This window comes from Hyperolius riggenbachi, chromosome 3 (genome assembly GCF_040937935.1).
Source record: "Hyperolius riggenbachi isolate aHypRig1 chromosome 3, aHypRig1.pri, whole genome shotgun sequence".
Taxonomy (NCBI): domain Eukaryota; kingdom Metazoa; phylum Chordata; class Amphibia; order Anura; family Hyperoliidae; genus Hyperolius; species Hyperolius riggenbachi.
Genome location: NC_090648.1, coordinates 477,150,515 through 477,163,874, shown reverse-complemented (window position 1 = coordinate 477,163,874; position 13,360 = coordinate 477,150,515).

Sequence of the window (13,360 nt, the reverse complement as noted above, 5' to 3'; positions counted from 1 at the left end):
CATACATGCCGGTTTGACACAGGATCCCCCTCTCTTTATAAAGCGGCGTGACTGCCGCGAAACCGGTAGAGAAGTCTGCCGGGGGCCTCCTTCATCTCTTGAGACACCACAGCTGACTCCATTATTCCTGGGTCACGTAAGCCTCGTTTTTTACGCACTCCATGCTACCTATATGGTCCCAGCATCTTGTCACTTTGGCTTTCAGTATCTATGGGTTATAACTACCTATATATGTATGCACTATGCACTTTTTTCCACTGGTTGCACAGGTTATATGGTTATTGTTAACCTCATATTAATTTTGTATTTGTTATCAGAGGCGTAGCTAGGGTTTCCAGCGCCCGGGGACAAAGACTATTAATGCGCCCTGTAAGGTCAAAAAAGGGGCGTCGGCATGGTAATGGGTGGGGCCAAATATACATGACCTTAGCAGTGGTGTAAAAGGTCTGGCAGGGAAGTTTGAGCTCTGCCATAGTGTTTCCCCCCAAAATACATGTAATCTGACAGCATTTCACCAAAAATACATGTAATTTGGCAGAGGTTCCTCCAAAATACAGATATCTGACAATGGTTGCCCCAAAATAGACACAATCTGGCAGCAGTGGTTCCCCCAACATACATATACTCTGGCAGCTGTTCCCCAAAATACACTTAATCTGGCAGCAGCGGTTCCCCAAAAATACAGTTAATCTGGCAGCAGTTTCCCCAAAATAGGTGCCCCCAGTATAGGTAACTAGGTCTATAGGTGTCCCCAGTGGTAGTAACCAGGTAAATAAATAAAAAAAAAACACAGGTCACAGCTGGGCGCCCCTAGGGACCCAGCGCCCGGGGGCACTTGTCCTACCCCGCCCACCCCTAGCTACGCCCCTGTTTGTTATTGCACATTTCAACGTGATCTTATGAACCCGGGTTCTATCCCTGAGGTGGTTCACACATTGAACCACCCAGGTGATTATCACTTTATTGTATGCTATTAGCAACTCTTTATCATATATTACAGCTATTGAATTGTGGTGTCTCTCTGCTTTTAATTGTGTGTGTGTTTTTAATACTTTATAGTGCTTTCTGAGATATGGATAATAAATTGTGATATTTTTTGATATATGGTGTGGTGCTATTCTTAGTACAATGTATGGCGGCAATGACTTTTGTATCTTTGGTTTTCGTTGTAATTGATGTGCCTTTTCATATTCCCCCCTCCCCATAATTGGGCAGATGTGCCTTTGTACCCCTCCCCAACGCCAGTTTGCCAGATTTTCTTCCCACACCGCCCAATGATGCCCAGGTGTTTCCCTATTGGTCACTCTGTGCAACCAATCAACGTATGCACATGTTTTGTACCGGCCAGGGATGAGCAGAAATTACGCCAGTGCGAATTTACGCATCGTAGTTTGCATCTTCGCATTGTAGTTCGTAGGCGAGGTTTCAAAACTACGCTTATGAATTTACGCGTAGTGAAGTACTGTTACGTGTAGTTTACTCCCTCGTAGTTAACATATGTATTGCGAAGTAAACTACAAATGTGTTATTCACATCTATTTTCCCACGTTCGATTGTATGCTTACAAAAATACGCATTGGTAAGGGGAATGTACGCATACAAGAGTTCCTGGTCCGAGGAATGAATACGTACATTTTTCTGCATAATGGCATAAGCGTCCGCATACACTACGCTTGGCACTACGCGTAATTTCGTATTTTAACACATAGTCTACGAAAATGCAAACGAAGCGAATATTTGATTTCGAAGCCATAGTTTGCGAAACGTAATTGCGTAAAACTACACGTAGTTCCAGCGTAGCAAAGTTGGCTGACTACGACCATCCCTGGACCGGCTTTAATTGATGTTCCCCAGTGCTTGTTGAAATTGTAGTTGTGTTTGCTCAGTGCCCAATCAACTTAAAAAAGGACCTAAACTTTCCTACAGGAGAGAAGGGAAACACAGAAAAAACACACTGGGAGCTAAATGCAATTCACTTTTTCACCTGAGTTTTCTCCTAGGAGATAATTTTTAATCTTCAATTTCAACTAACTTTCTGGCACTTTTCATCTAAAAGAGTACCAAACAGTAGGTAAAAAAGTGAAAAAAAGAGTTAAAACTGAGAGCAACTGATTCAGTGTAAATGGGGCCTAAATGTTACTGCTTACATTTCACCACAGAGATGCTGCTGTTTAAAGGGACACTGAGCTCAAATTAAAAATGAAAATAGTACTCACCCGGGGCTTTCTCCAGCCCAGTGCTGGTCGGCATGCGCAGTACTTTCACGCCGGCCGCCATGATGACGCGAGGCGGCCGGCGTGGTGGCGTCAGCTGCGTCATACGCGGAAGAAGGAGCCCGCCACTCGGCCGAGTGTCGCCAGGCTACCGCCGGGCAGCCGTTCCGGAGTGGGGACTAGGAGAGGAGCCAGGACGCCGTAGTGGGACCTCCCGACCAGCACTGGGCTGGAGAAAGCCCCGGGTGAGTACTATTGTCATTTTTAATTTGAGCTCAGTGTCCCTTTAAAGAAATGTTTATGATGAATGAATAAATGAAATGATATTATGAAGTTGCTTATCTTTTAGAGCAGAGAGGAAGTCCTGCATTTAGGTCTGCTTTAAGCTATAGTGAAATAAGTCAAATGAAAATGCTCATCAATGTCTAGTAATTATATAATATAACAACTGACATCCTGTTCACCGGAAATAGCATTTGCTCTGCTATTTTTCTAGATTTTTAGATATATTTATTTTGATATGAAATGTATTTACATTTTCCCCTGAGAGTTCCTATTGGTTCATTGGTGTGTAGAACTAGGATGTGGACGTTTGATAATTGGTTAGTTTGTGGTATTTAAAGAGAAACTCCGACCAAGAATTCAACTTTATCCCAATCAGTAGCTGATACCCCCTTTTACATGACAAATCTATTGCATTTCACAAACAGACCATCAGGGGGCGCTGTATGGCTGATATTGTGGTGAAACCCCTCCCACAAGAAGCTCTGAGTACCGCGGTACTCTGGGCAAACTGCCACAATGTAACAATGTTCACAGACAGGAAATGGCTGTTTACAGCTGTCTCTAACAGCCAAAACAGCTAGGAGCAGCTACATAACCTGCCCACAGTAACAATGTCACCATGTAATACATGTCAGAATGTGAATCTGGGAGAGGAAAGATTTTACAATGAGCAAACACTGACTAAATCCTTTATACTTAATTATTGTAAAAATGAAGCACTTTTTTATTACATTATTTTCACTGGAGTTCCTCTTTAAAGGGGCAGTACAAATAAGAAGTACATTTTTCCAGAGTAAAATGAGCCATAAATGACTTCTCTCCTATGTTGCTGTCACTTACAGTAGGTAGTAGAAATCTGACAGAACGACAGGTTTTGGACTAGTTCATCTCTTCATAGGGGATTCTCAGGGATATATTTATTTTCAAAAGCACTTAGTGAATGGAAGTTGCTCTGTCCAACTCCCAAAAAACTGTGTAGCGAGCAGGGAAGCTGGCCAGCATCATTGTTTAAATCCTTTTGAGGGAATATCTTTATAAAGAATAAAACCCTTGCTGAGAATCCCCTATGAAGAGATGGACTAGTCCAAAACTTGTCACTTCTGTCAGATTTCTACTACCTACTGTAATTGACAGAAACATAGGAGAAAAGTAATTTATGGCTCATTTTACTCTGGAAGAAACATACCTCTTATTTGTATGTGTTTGCACATATTGTACATTTTACGATTTTTTTTCGCCATAGTGCCCCTTTAAGCAGCAATTACAAATAAAGGGCTTGCAGTGGGTACGTGCAGAGCAGTGGCAGTGGAGCGTGATACTTTACCTATTTACAGCTGCAGGAAAGGTATACTCCTTTCTATCTCCTGGCGGGTCCTGATGCATGCCACATGATATGCAGAGACAGAGGCGTAGCTATGGGGGGCAAGGAGGGACATATGTCCCTGGGCACAGCACTGTGAGGGCGCTCAGTGTGACTGCCGCCCCAGCCCCATGTGTGTGAGAGTTGGCTCGCTGGCCCCCTTAAGTGCCCCTGCTTATCTCCCTCCCTCTGTAGAGCAGTACAGAAACATTCATAACATCTAGAAGACTCACCGGCTCCAATGTTCCAGCGATGACATCATCTCTCCTCTGCAGCACGCCGCTGTTACCAAGGAGATGATGCTGGCCACGCTGCAGAGGAGAGATGACATCATTGCTGGAATGTTGAAACCGGTGAATCTTTTGTTGTTATTACACATCTGGCTATCTAAAGGGGTGCAGATCTGTCCGTCTAAAGGGGTGCACATCTGGCTACGAAGTGAGTGCATTTGGCCATCTAAACAGGGGGAAGGGCAGGGGCGCCTCTAGCCATTTCGTCACTCCAGGCAAGAAAATCTGTGGTGCCTCCACGTGGCGCCCCCCCCATGAAAATAATCGTAATGCAGCAGCATTTCACCAGGAAATAATTGTAATGCGGCAGCATTTCACTAGAAAATAATTGTAATGCGGCAGCGTTTCACCAGAAAATAATCATAATGCGGCAATATTTCCACAGAAAATAATAGTAATGTGGCAGCGTTTCACCAGAAAATACTCAATGCGGGCAGCGTTTCACCAGAAAATACTCAATGCGGGCAGCGTTTCACCAGAAAATACACATAATGTAAAGCTGCAGAATGAGCTTACGGGCTGCAGCCAGTGAACTGGCGCGGCATCTATTAGACTCCACAAGCCTGTTAACCACCTGGGGACACAACATCGTGCGGGGGGTGTGGGGGGGGGGGTCACCCCTGCACAGCACTGGTGACCACCTGGTCGGCCTGGCCACTGGGAGACAGAAGAAGGCACAAAGGGGCACAGAAGCAGGCACAGTGGGACAGAGGTGGCACATGGAGACAGAAGGAGGCACACAGGGAGACAGATGGAGGCATAGGGGGACAGAAGGAGGCAGAGTGGGACTGAAGGAGGAACATGGAGGCAGAGGTAGCACACGGGGCAAATAAAGACAAAGAAGACATAAGGAGGCACGGGGGGACAGAAGGAGGTACAAAGGGGCACAGATGGAGGCAGAGGTAGCACAGGGGGGCTGAAGGAGGCACATGGAGACAGAAGGAGGCACAAAAGGGACATAAGGGGGCACACAGGAGGAAAGAAGGATGCACAAGGCACAGAGGTGGCAACTGCCTGCAACTTACGCTAAGTAGATGCAGCAGAAGGAAGTAATAGAACACCCACAGGGACAGGAATTAGTCCAGGGTGGGGCTTAATTTGGGGGTGGAGCTTAATCCAGCAACATGGCGCCCCCCAGGACCAATGGCACTCCAGGCAATGGCCTGTACTGCCTATGCCTAGAGGCGCCCCTGGGGAAGGGGGAACATCTGGCTATATAAAGAGGGTAACATCTGGCTAACTATAAGGGGGCACATCTAGCTATCTGAACGGGGGAAGGGGGCATATCTGGCTATCTAGAGGGGAGAATAGGGCACATCTGCCCAACTAAACAGGATTTGTACGTTTGGATCCACTCATGACCACGCCCACATACTGATGCATGGTCAGGCCCATTTTTTTTTGTGTAGGGCTGTCCAGTGGGGGGGGGGGGGGGAGCACAAGAGCTGTGTCTGTACAATGATGCTGAAAACCCTAGCTGCGCCTCTGTGCAGAGACAGGAACCACAAGAAAATGCAGCGAGCCCGGGTGCACTGAAGAGGAGTGAGAACCTGTCCTTCCACCAGAAGCAATTAAAGTGTCATGCTTCACTGCCACTACTCTGCTGTATTGGCGGAGAGGGCATACACAGGCTACCTGCCCTTTAGGGGGCAGCACACACAATCTACCTAAGCTACTGGGGGGGGGGGTGACCAACATATTTAAGTTACACCTCCTGGAGGCTTGGTAGTTTTTATGTAAGTCAAATTACAAATGAGGAAAACAAGATGCAATTCAGGAAAATAGAACTACCATCAAATACACACGTTTTATCCAAATAATGTTTCCTATCACAACTGGGATATTTTTTTTTGTTAACTATTGTTGTAGGAATAAGAAGGGGGGGGGGGGGGGCAGAAAATGCACCCCACCCAGCAATTGACACATGCAAAGGAATGCGTTTAGCAATGCTTCGGCTTAGTAAATAAGGTCCAATGTCTTCTTCCCCTTCTTCCCTGCTTCCTCCGCTAGTCTCCCTCTGTGTATTACTCTGTCCTGTGGCTATATAAAGATTTCCAGCCTCTCTGAAACAAATTATTATTTTTTTTTATGATTTTTTTTCCATTGCAATCATTTTTTATCCTAAATGGTACAAATGGGGCCACAGCTCATATAAATGGTAAAGTGAAAATATAACAGAAATGGCCCAATCTGTCACCGAGACTGCAAGCCAGTGGGTAATGTCACCTGTGGCCCAAACATTTCCCTCGTCCATTATTATTATCTTTTATTCTTAAAAATGGGGACGCTCTGCAGCGGAGTTCTGCTGGAAGGGAAAAGCACTAACCTGTCTTCATACGGCATCAAAATCCAAGAATAAAGTCCAAGAGTTTCCTACAAGTTGGACAATCACATTCGGAAGTGAATGAAATACTCAGGCCTCGTGGATGTGTGCAAACCATGGATCAATTTCAATGCCATATAGAAAATGTTAGCCCGATTATCGCAGAAAACACTTTACAGTTATAAGTTTGGTATACACAAGTCTAGTATAATTTGTGGGGCTATGGTTAAAAATAAAAGCTTGATGTACATCAGTGTGAGGTTATTATTATTTTGTATTTATATAGCACTGACATCTTCTGCAGCGCTATACAGAGTATCCTGTCTTGTCACTTAAAGAGAACCAGAGTTTAAGCACCCTCTTGTATTTTACCTTATAAATCAGTGGGAACATGACAGTAAACATCTAATCTGCTCTTTTTTTCATTGTTCTCTGTTTAAAGGGGAACTGAAGAGAGAGGTATATGGAGGCTGTCATGTTTATTTCCTTTTAATCAATACCAGTTGCCTGGCAGCCCTGCTGGTCTATTTCTCTGCAGTAGTATCTGATTAAAACCAGAAACAAGCATGCAGCTAGTCTTGTCAGATCTGACTTATAAGTCTGAACCACTGAAACACCTGATCTGCTGCATGCTTGTTCAGGGGATATGGCTAATAGTATTAGAGGCAGAGGATCAGCAGGGCTGCCAGGCAACTGGTATTCTCTAAAAGGAAATAAACATGACAGTCTCCATATACCTCTCTCTTCAGTTCCCCTTTAATCTGACTGTTATCACCTCTGATAAGAATCCCCGACTGAGCATTCAGGCTGCTCAGTCTGGCTTTGCTACGGAAAGATTATAGCTGAGTCTGTCTTCTGTGGTGTCTTTTCAAGCCCAAGCCTGCCCTCTTGTGGCTCTGCTATAATGACTCAGCAATAATCATTCCCAGCAAAGCCAGATTGAATGCTCAGCCCGGGATTCTTATCACAGCTGATAACAGACACTTTTAGCAGTGAGGATGAAACAGAGAGCATGGTAAGTGTTTTCTCTAATGTTCTTACTGATATATATGGTAAAATACACAAGGGTGCTTTGTCTCTGGTTCCCTTTAATTGTCCTTCAGAGGGGATCATAATCTAATCCCTACCATAATCATATGTCTATATTGTGTAATGTATGAATTGTAGTCTACGGCCAATTTAGGGAGGCTAATTAACTTATATGCATGTTTTTGTGATGTGGGAGGAAACTGTAGTGGCTGGAGGAAACCCACACAGGCACGGGTAGAACATACAAGCTCTATGCTGATAGTTCCCAGGCTGGATTCAAACCGGGGACCGAGTGCTGCAAGGGGAGAATTCTTGCTATCACTGCACAGAGAATTAAATGTGTGCATTAAACACCAAGTGAACACCTGACATAACTGGCTAAGCAAATTTGGCCTGATTGGCTATTCATGAGGCAATGCTCATGCAAATATGCATTTGCTTTCGCATGCCAACTAATGCAGGGTCCATTGTTTTTGGTTTCTGACCCTGCATATTTAGGCATGCGAAAGCAAATGCTTATTTGCATGAGCAATGTCTCGTGATTAGCCAATGGGCCAAATTTGCAAAGCCAGATTTGTCAGGTTCACTTGGTTGATGCACACATGTTCTTTCTCTGTGGTAATTAGAATTCTTGCTATCCACTACACCACCGTGCTGTCTACCACCATGTGTATTTATATGAAAATAGACTTGATTGCTATATAATGTTAACCTTTATATGCAGTGAACTACAGAAAGGGAAACTCGGCCTGATATTATTATTATTAATAACTAGTATTTATATGGCCCTGACATCTTCTGCAGCGTGGTACAGAGTATATTGTCTTGTCACTTAACTGTCCCTAATCCCTACCATAGTCATGTGTCTATGTATGTATCGTGCAGTGTATGTACCATAGTCTAGGGCCAATTTAGGGGAAAGCCAATTAACTTATCTGTATGTTTTTAGGATGCAGGAGGAAACTGGAGTACCTGGAGGAAACCCACACAGACACGGGGAGAACATACAAACTCCAAGCAGATAGTGTCCTGGCTGATAATCAAACCAGGGACCCAGTGCTGCAAGGCAAGAGAGCTAACCACTATACCACCGTGCTGCCCAATGTTTGTGACAAAGGTACACCTGAAGTGAGAGGGATATGGAGGCTGACATATTTAAAGCGGATCCGAGATGAAAAACTAACTATAACAAGTAACTTGTCTATATATCTTCTCTAAAGTTTAGATAGTTTACACAGCATATATAGCTGCAAACAGCTTTAATAGAAAATGATTATTTCTTCCTGTGATACAATGACAGCAGCCATGTTAATTGTAAACATTACACAGAGGCAGGCTTATCTGCTTCTGAAATCTCTGGCTAGTAACACCTCCTCCTCCTCCTACCCAGACTGAGCTCCCATGAGCCCTTGCTACTGCCAAGGCTCTCTGAAAACCTGTGGGTGTGGTTTATTTAGTTTATAGGGAATTAGAGTATTAAAACAAAAACAAAAAAGTATTTGGCTTGAGGAATGCCCTATAATTAACAGGAAAGGAACACAATTATGCAATGAGTAAAAGTTCACCTCGGATCCACTTTAATTCCTTCTAAACACTGCAAATTGCCTGGCTGTCCTGCTCATCTGCCTCTCATAGACACGTTTTCGCTTCAGTGTCACCTTAACATAACAAAATTAAACCATCCCGGTGATGATCGTAAACAGCAAAATTATGATTTCGCAAAGTGTCACGTAAATTTTCGCAATTACCGCCTATATGTAATTAAGATTTGCAAACTAAATTGATTTCATAGTCATTCGTAATTTCGCATAAAAATTTGTGTAATTTCTGCAAAATTTTGCGTAATTTTTTGCCGACTTTGGAGGTTAATAGAAAAGCCCCCATACATGCTATTGTCACCAAAATTTCTACCTATGTTGAAGGGAATAGTGGGGTACAAGAAAAATTTTTTTCCCAAAAAGACCATATAGTTTTGGAGAAAATCGATTTTAAAAATGCAAAGCAAAATGGTTTTTAAACTTAGAAAAATGACAGTCTGAAAACCTTTTTGTTTGCATTTTTAAAATCGATTTTCTCAAAAACTACAGGGTCTTTTTGAAAAAATATTTTTTGACTTGTACCCACTATTCTTCTTAACCTTCCTAGTTGTAAGCCTGAGCTTGGGCTATGCCGCGCAGGAGGATTTCTCAGGCCCTGCTGGGCCGATTTGCATAATTTTTTTTTTGCTACACGCAGCTAGCACTTTGCCAATTCGCCGCTACCCGCCGCGCCCCCCCCCCCAGACCTCTTACGCAGCCTGGTCTATCAGCGCCAGGCAGCGCTGAGGGGTGGATCGGGACTCCCAAGGACGTCACGACGTCGATGACCATGGCGACAGGGGACGCCCTCCAGGAAATCCCATTCTTTGAACGGGATTTCCTGATCGCAGATCGCCGGAGGCGATCGAAGCGGGTGGGTGGGATCCCGCTGCACAGCGCTGCCCGCTGGCGGTTTTTAATAGACCGCCAGGAGGGTTAATATATATGTACCAATTTTGGTAGCAATAGCATGCATAGGGGCTTTGCTATTAATCATTTACTGACATCCTAACGTATTAAAACGTCATGCTTACCGCTATTAACAGCAACATGACGTTTTAATACGTCCCGCGTTCCCGCCGCTGCTACCGCCGTGTGTCCGCCGCTACCGCCGCTTTTTCCATCGGGCTTCCGTGCTGGGTGATTGGGGAAGAGGACCGAACGGTCCTCTACCCAATCGCAGTGCCTGGAGTGAATGGACGTGACCGCGAACAGCGGCTACATCCATTCACAATAACAGGAAATGTAACAATTAAATAAAGTGAAGAAAGTGAGAAAAAATAAATAAATAGTTGCCTTAGGGACTCAGCTTTGTTAATTTATATTTTATAGGGGGAAATTAATTTTAATTTATTACATAGGGGCTTGTAATTATGGCCAGAATAAAAAAAAACACAACAGAAAAATAACACTTATATTTCAAAATAATATACTGTCGCCATACATTGTGATAGGGACATCATTTAAACTGTTTAATAATCGGGACAACTTGGCAAATAAAACGTGTTTGTTTTATCCACAGGAGAATGTTTAATTTTAAAACTATAATGGTTGAAAACTGAGAAATAATTCTTTTTTTTCTTTTTTTTCTGTTCTCATTAAAACGCATTTAGAATAAAAAAATTCTTAGCAAAATGTACTATCCACAGAAAGCCTAATTGGTGGCGAAAAAAACGAGGTATAGATCATTTTCTTGTGATAAGTAGTAATAAAGTTATTAGGGAATAAAAGGGAGGAGCACTGACAACTGAAAATTGCTCTGGTCCGTTAGGATAAAAACCCTTGGGGGTGAACTGGTTAACTGCCAAAAAATGACAGTTTAAAAACTATTTTCTTTGCATTTTTTAAAATCGATTTTCTCAAAAACGACAAGGTCTTATTTTTCTGATTTGCACCTAATATTTTCCTTAACATAAGTACCAATTTTGGTGGCAATAGCATGTATGAGGGCTTTGCTATTGACTGCTAAAGTAAGCACAATATTAATCAAAATTGCGCGAAAATTACGCGAAATTATGGCATACTACTATTACATATGAAATCAATTACGATTTTCCCTGAAATTTTTCATCACAATTATGATGCGTAAATGCAAATTTCGATGCAAAATTTTGCATATGCAAAATATGCCCACCACTGACGGAAACGTGTATTTTTTTAATTTCTTCTAATGCTAGATGATAAAACATATTTTTCTTTCTATTAGCAGACTGTTTTAGAGTCCCCGGCAGCAGAGAACGGGTTTTCTGTCATCCAGTTTGTCTTGTCAGCAGATTTTCACGAGTATCTGGTGGAGACAGAGCCAGACTGCTGGCAAGAAGGAGTGGGCGATTAATCTAAATGATTTGCTCACCTCAATATTTTGCCTCTTATGTCTTATCATTCTCTTCACTGCAGGAGAGGAGTGAGCGCTACTATCTGCTCACAGGAACGCCAGCCTACCTAATCATTGGCTTTTGTCCCCTGACTTGATATTTTGTTTAATAGAAATGGTGTATCAGTAGGTGAAAACAGTTTTGAGAAATTTGGTCCACAACTGGCCGATGTTGTCCTGTCCAGAAACAAATAGTTCTCCGATATCATCTGAGCACGCATTCCGTTCCGATCGTTAACGTTTAACGTCCCTTTTCCCCATGTCTAAATTGCTGCTTACAATTTTACTTGCCACAATGATTTATATTTTTCTTCTCCGGCTTCTGCAATCGCTGCTAGTTCAGACGGTTGCTGTCTACTTGTTTTTTCCAAGTCTTCTTATTTAGCTTCCTGCTGCAGCGAGAGGAAAAGGCTTGCCAGGATATTTTAAAGGTGAAACGAATAGACAGTGATGAGCACAAATTTCACATAGTAGTTATTTCATGGCGAAATTCAGAATTTCAATGCAAAAATGTAATGCAACATTTCTGACTAATGCAAAATTCATCACGTGCCGGGTGCCTAATGCCAATATTTATCTGGTGTCCACAATTCCCAAATTACCCCAGAGTGCAGATACAGCTGCAATTGATATTGCTGTCGATGCAGCACCCATTTTACCATAGCTCCACCACCACCCAAATTACCTGCTTCGTATAACAGAAGGTCAAAGAAAAATAACACGTGCCACGTGCCAAGTGCCCCAGACAGCAGAGGAGAAGACACTAGTGCACACTAACTGTCACACTGGTACTGCTCACAGCACAGCAGTTCTGTAGAAAGCTAACACAGTAGTACTACTACTCTAACAACTACTAGCACTGACTGCAGTACTACAGTACTAACTACACAATAACACTGTAATTCTATCCCCTAATCCCTAACCTAACCTATACCTAAAGCTAATAGCTGGCCAGCCTGCAGCACACACTCTGATTGTCACACAAATGACATCAAGCTAATTAATGATTTGACAATAGTGTAGTGACAGTGAAGGGGTTAATCACTTAACAGCTTTCCGTTTATCACTGTGTACAGCCCTTGCTAGGCCAGCAGAACTGGCGCACACACTCTGACTGTCACACTATGACATCAATCAAGCGAATTAACGATTTAACAATAGTGTAGTGATAGTAAAGGGGTTAATCACTGAACAGCTTTAAGTTTATAACTGTGTACAGCCCTTGCTAGGCCAGCAGCACTGGAGCATGTCTCTCAGTGAGCATTCAGCAAGACAATCTGTCTCATCATGGCAGTCCTCCTCTGTGATTGGGTGCCAGGGTTTAGGCTGGGAGCCCTCTAATTGGCTCAATGAGGTCAGGTGGAGTTGGCCAGGGTTCCCCTCTGTGATTGGTTGCTAGGGCTTCTGCTGGGAGCCCTCTGATTGGCTCCAGGACGTCATCTCCTTAGTTGCAGTATTTCGGATCCGGATATTCACGTTATGCGGCCAAATATCCGCAGATAGCTATCCGGATTTTTTAAAAAATCTGGAATCCGAATCCAAATCTGATAGAGGAAAAAAGTTCAGATATCTGGGTTACCCGGATATCCGGAATCCGGATGAGCATCCCTATTTATGGCTCATTTTACTCTGGAAAAAAACATACTTCTTATTTGTATATGTTTGCACATATTAAAATTTTACAAATTTTCGCCATAGTGCCCCTTTAATTTCATTAATTGAACCATTCACTTTTGTGTTTCCAGCAGTCCTGACATTATGATGAACAGTCTATACAGGGCCTGCAGCTATACTTTAACAAAAAAAGAAACAGAATAGATTGGCACCACATGTTAAATATATTTATTCTTATAGATTTTCTCCATATGCACTTACCTACATCTCTTAGCAACATGTAGACTTCAGTTCA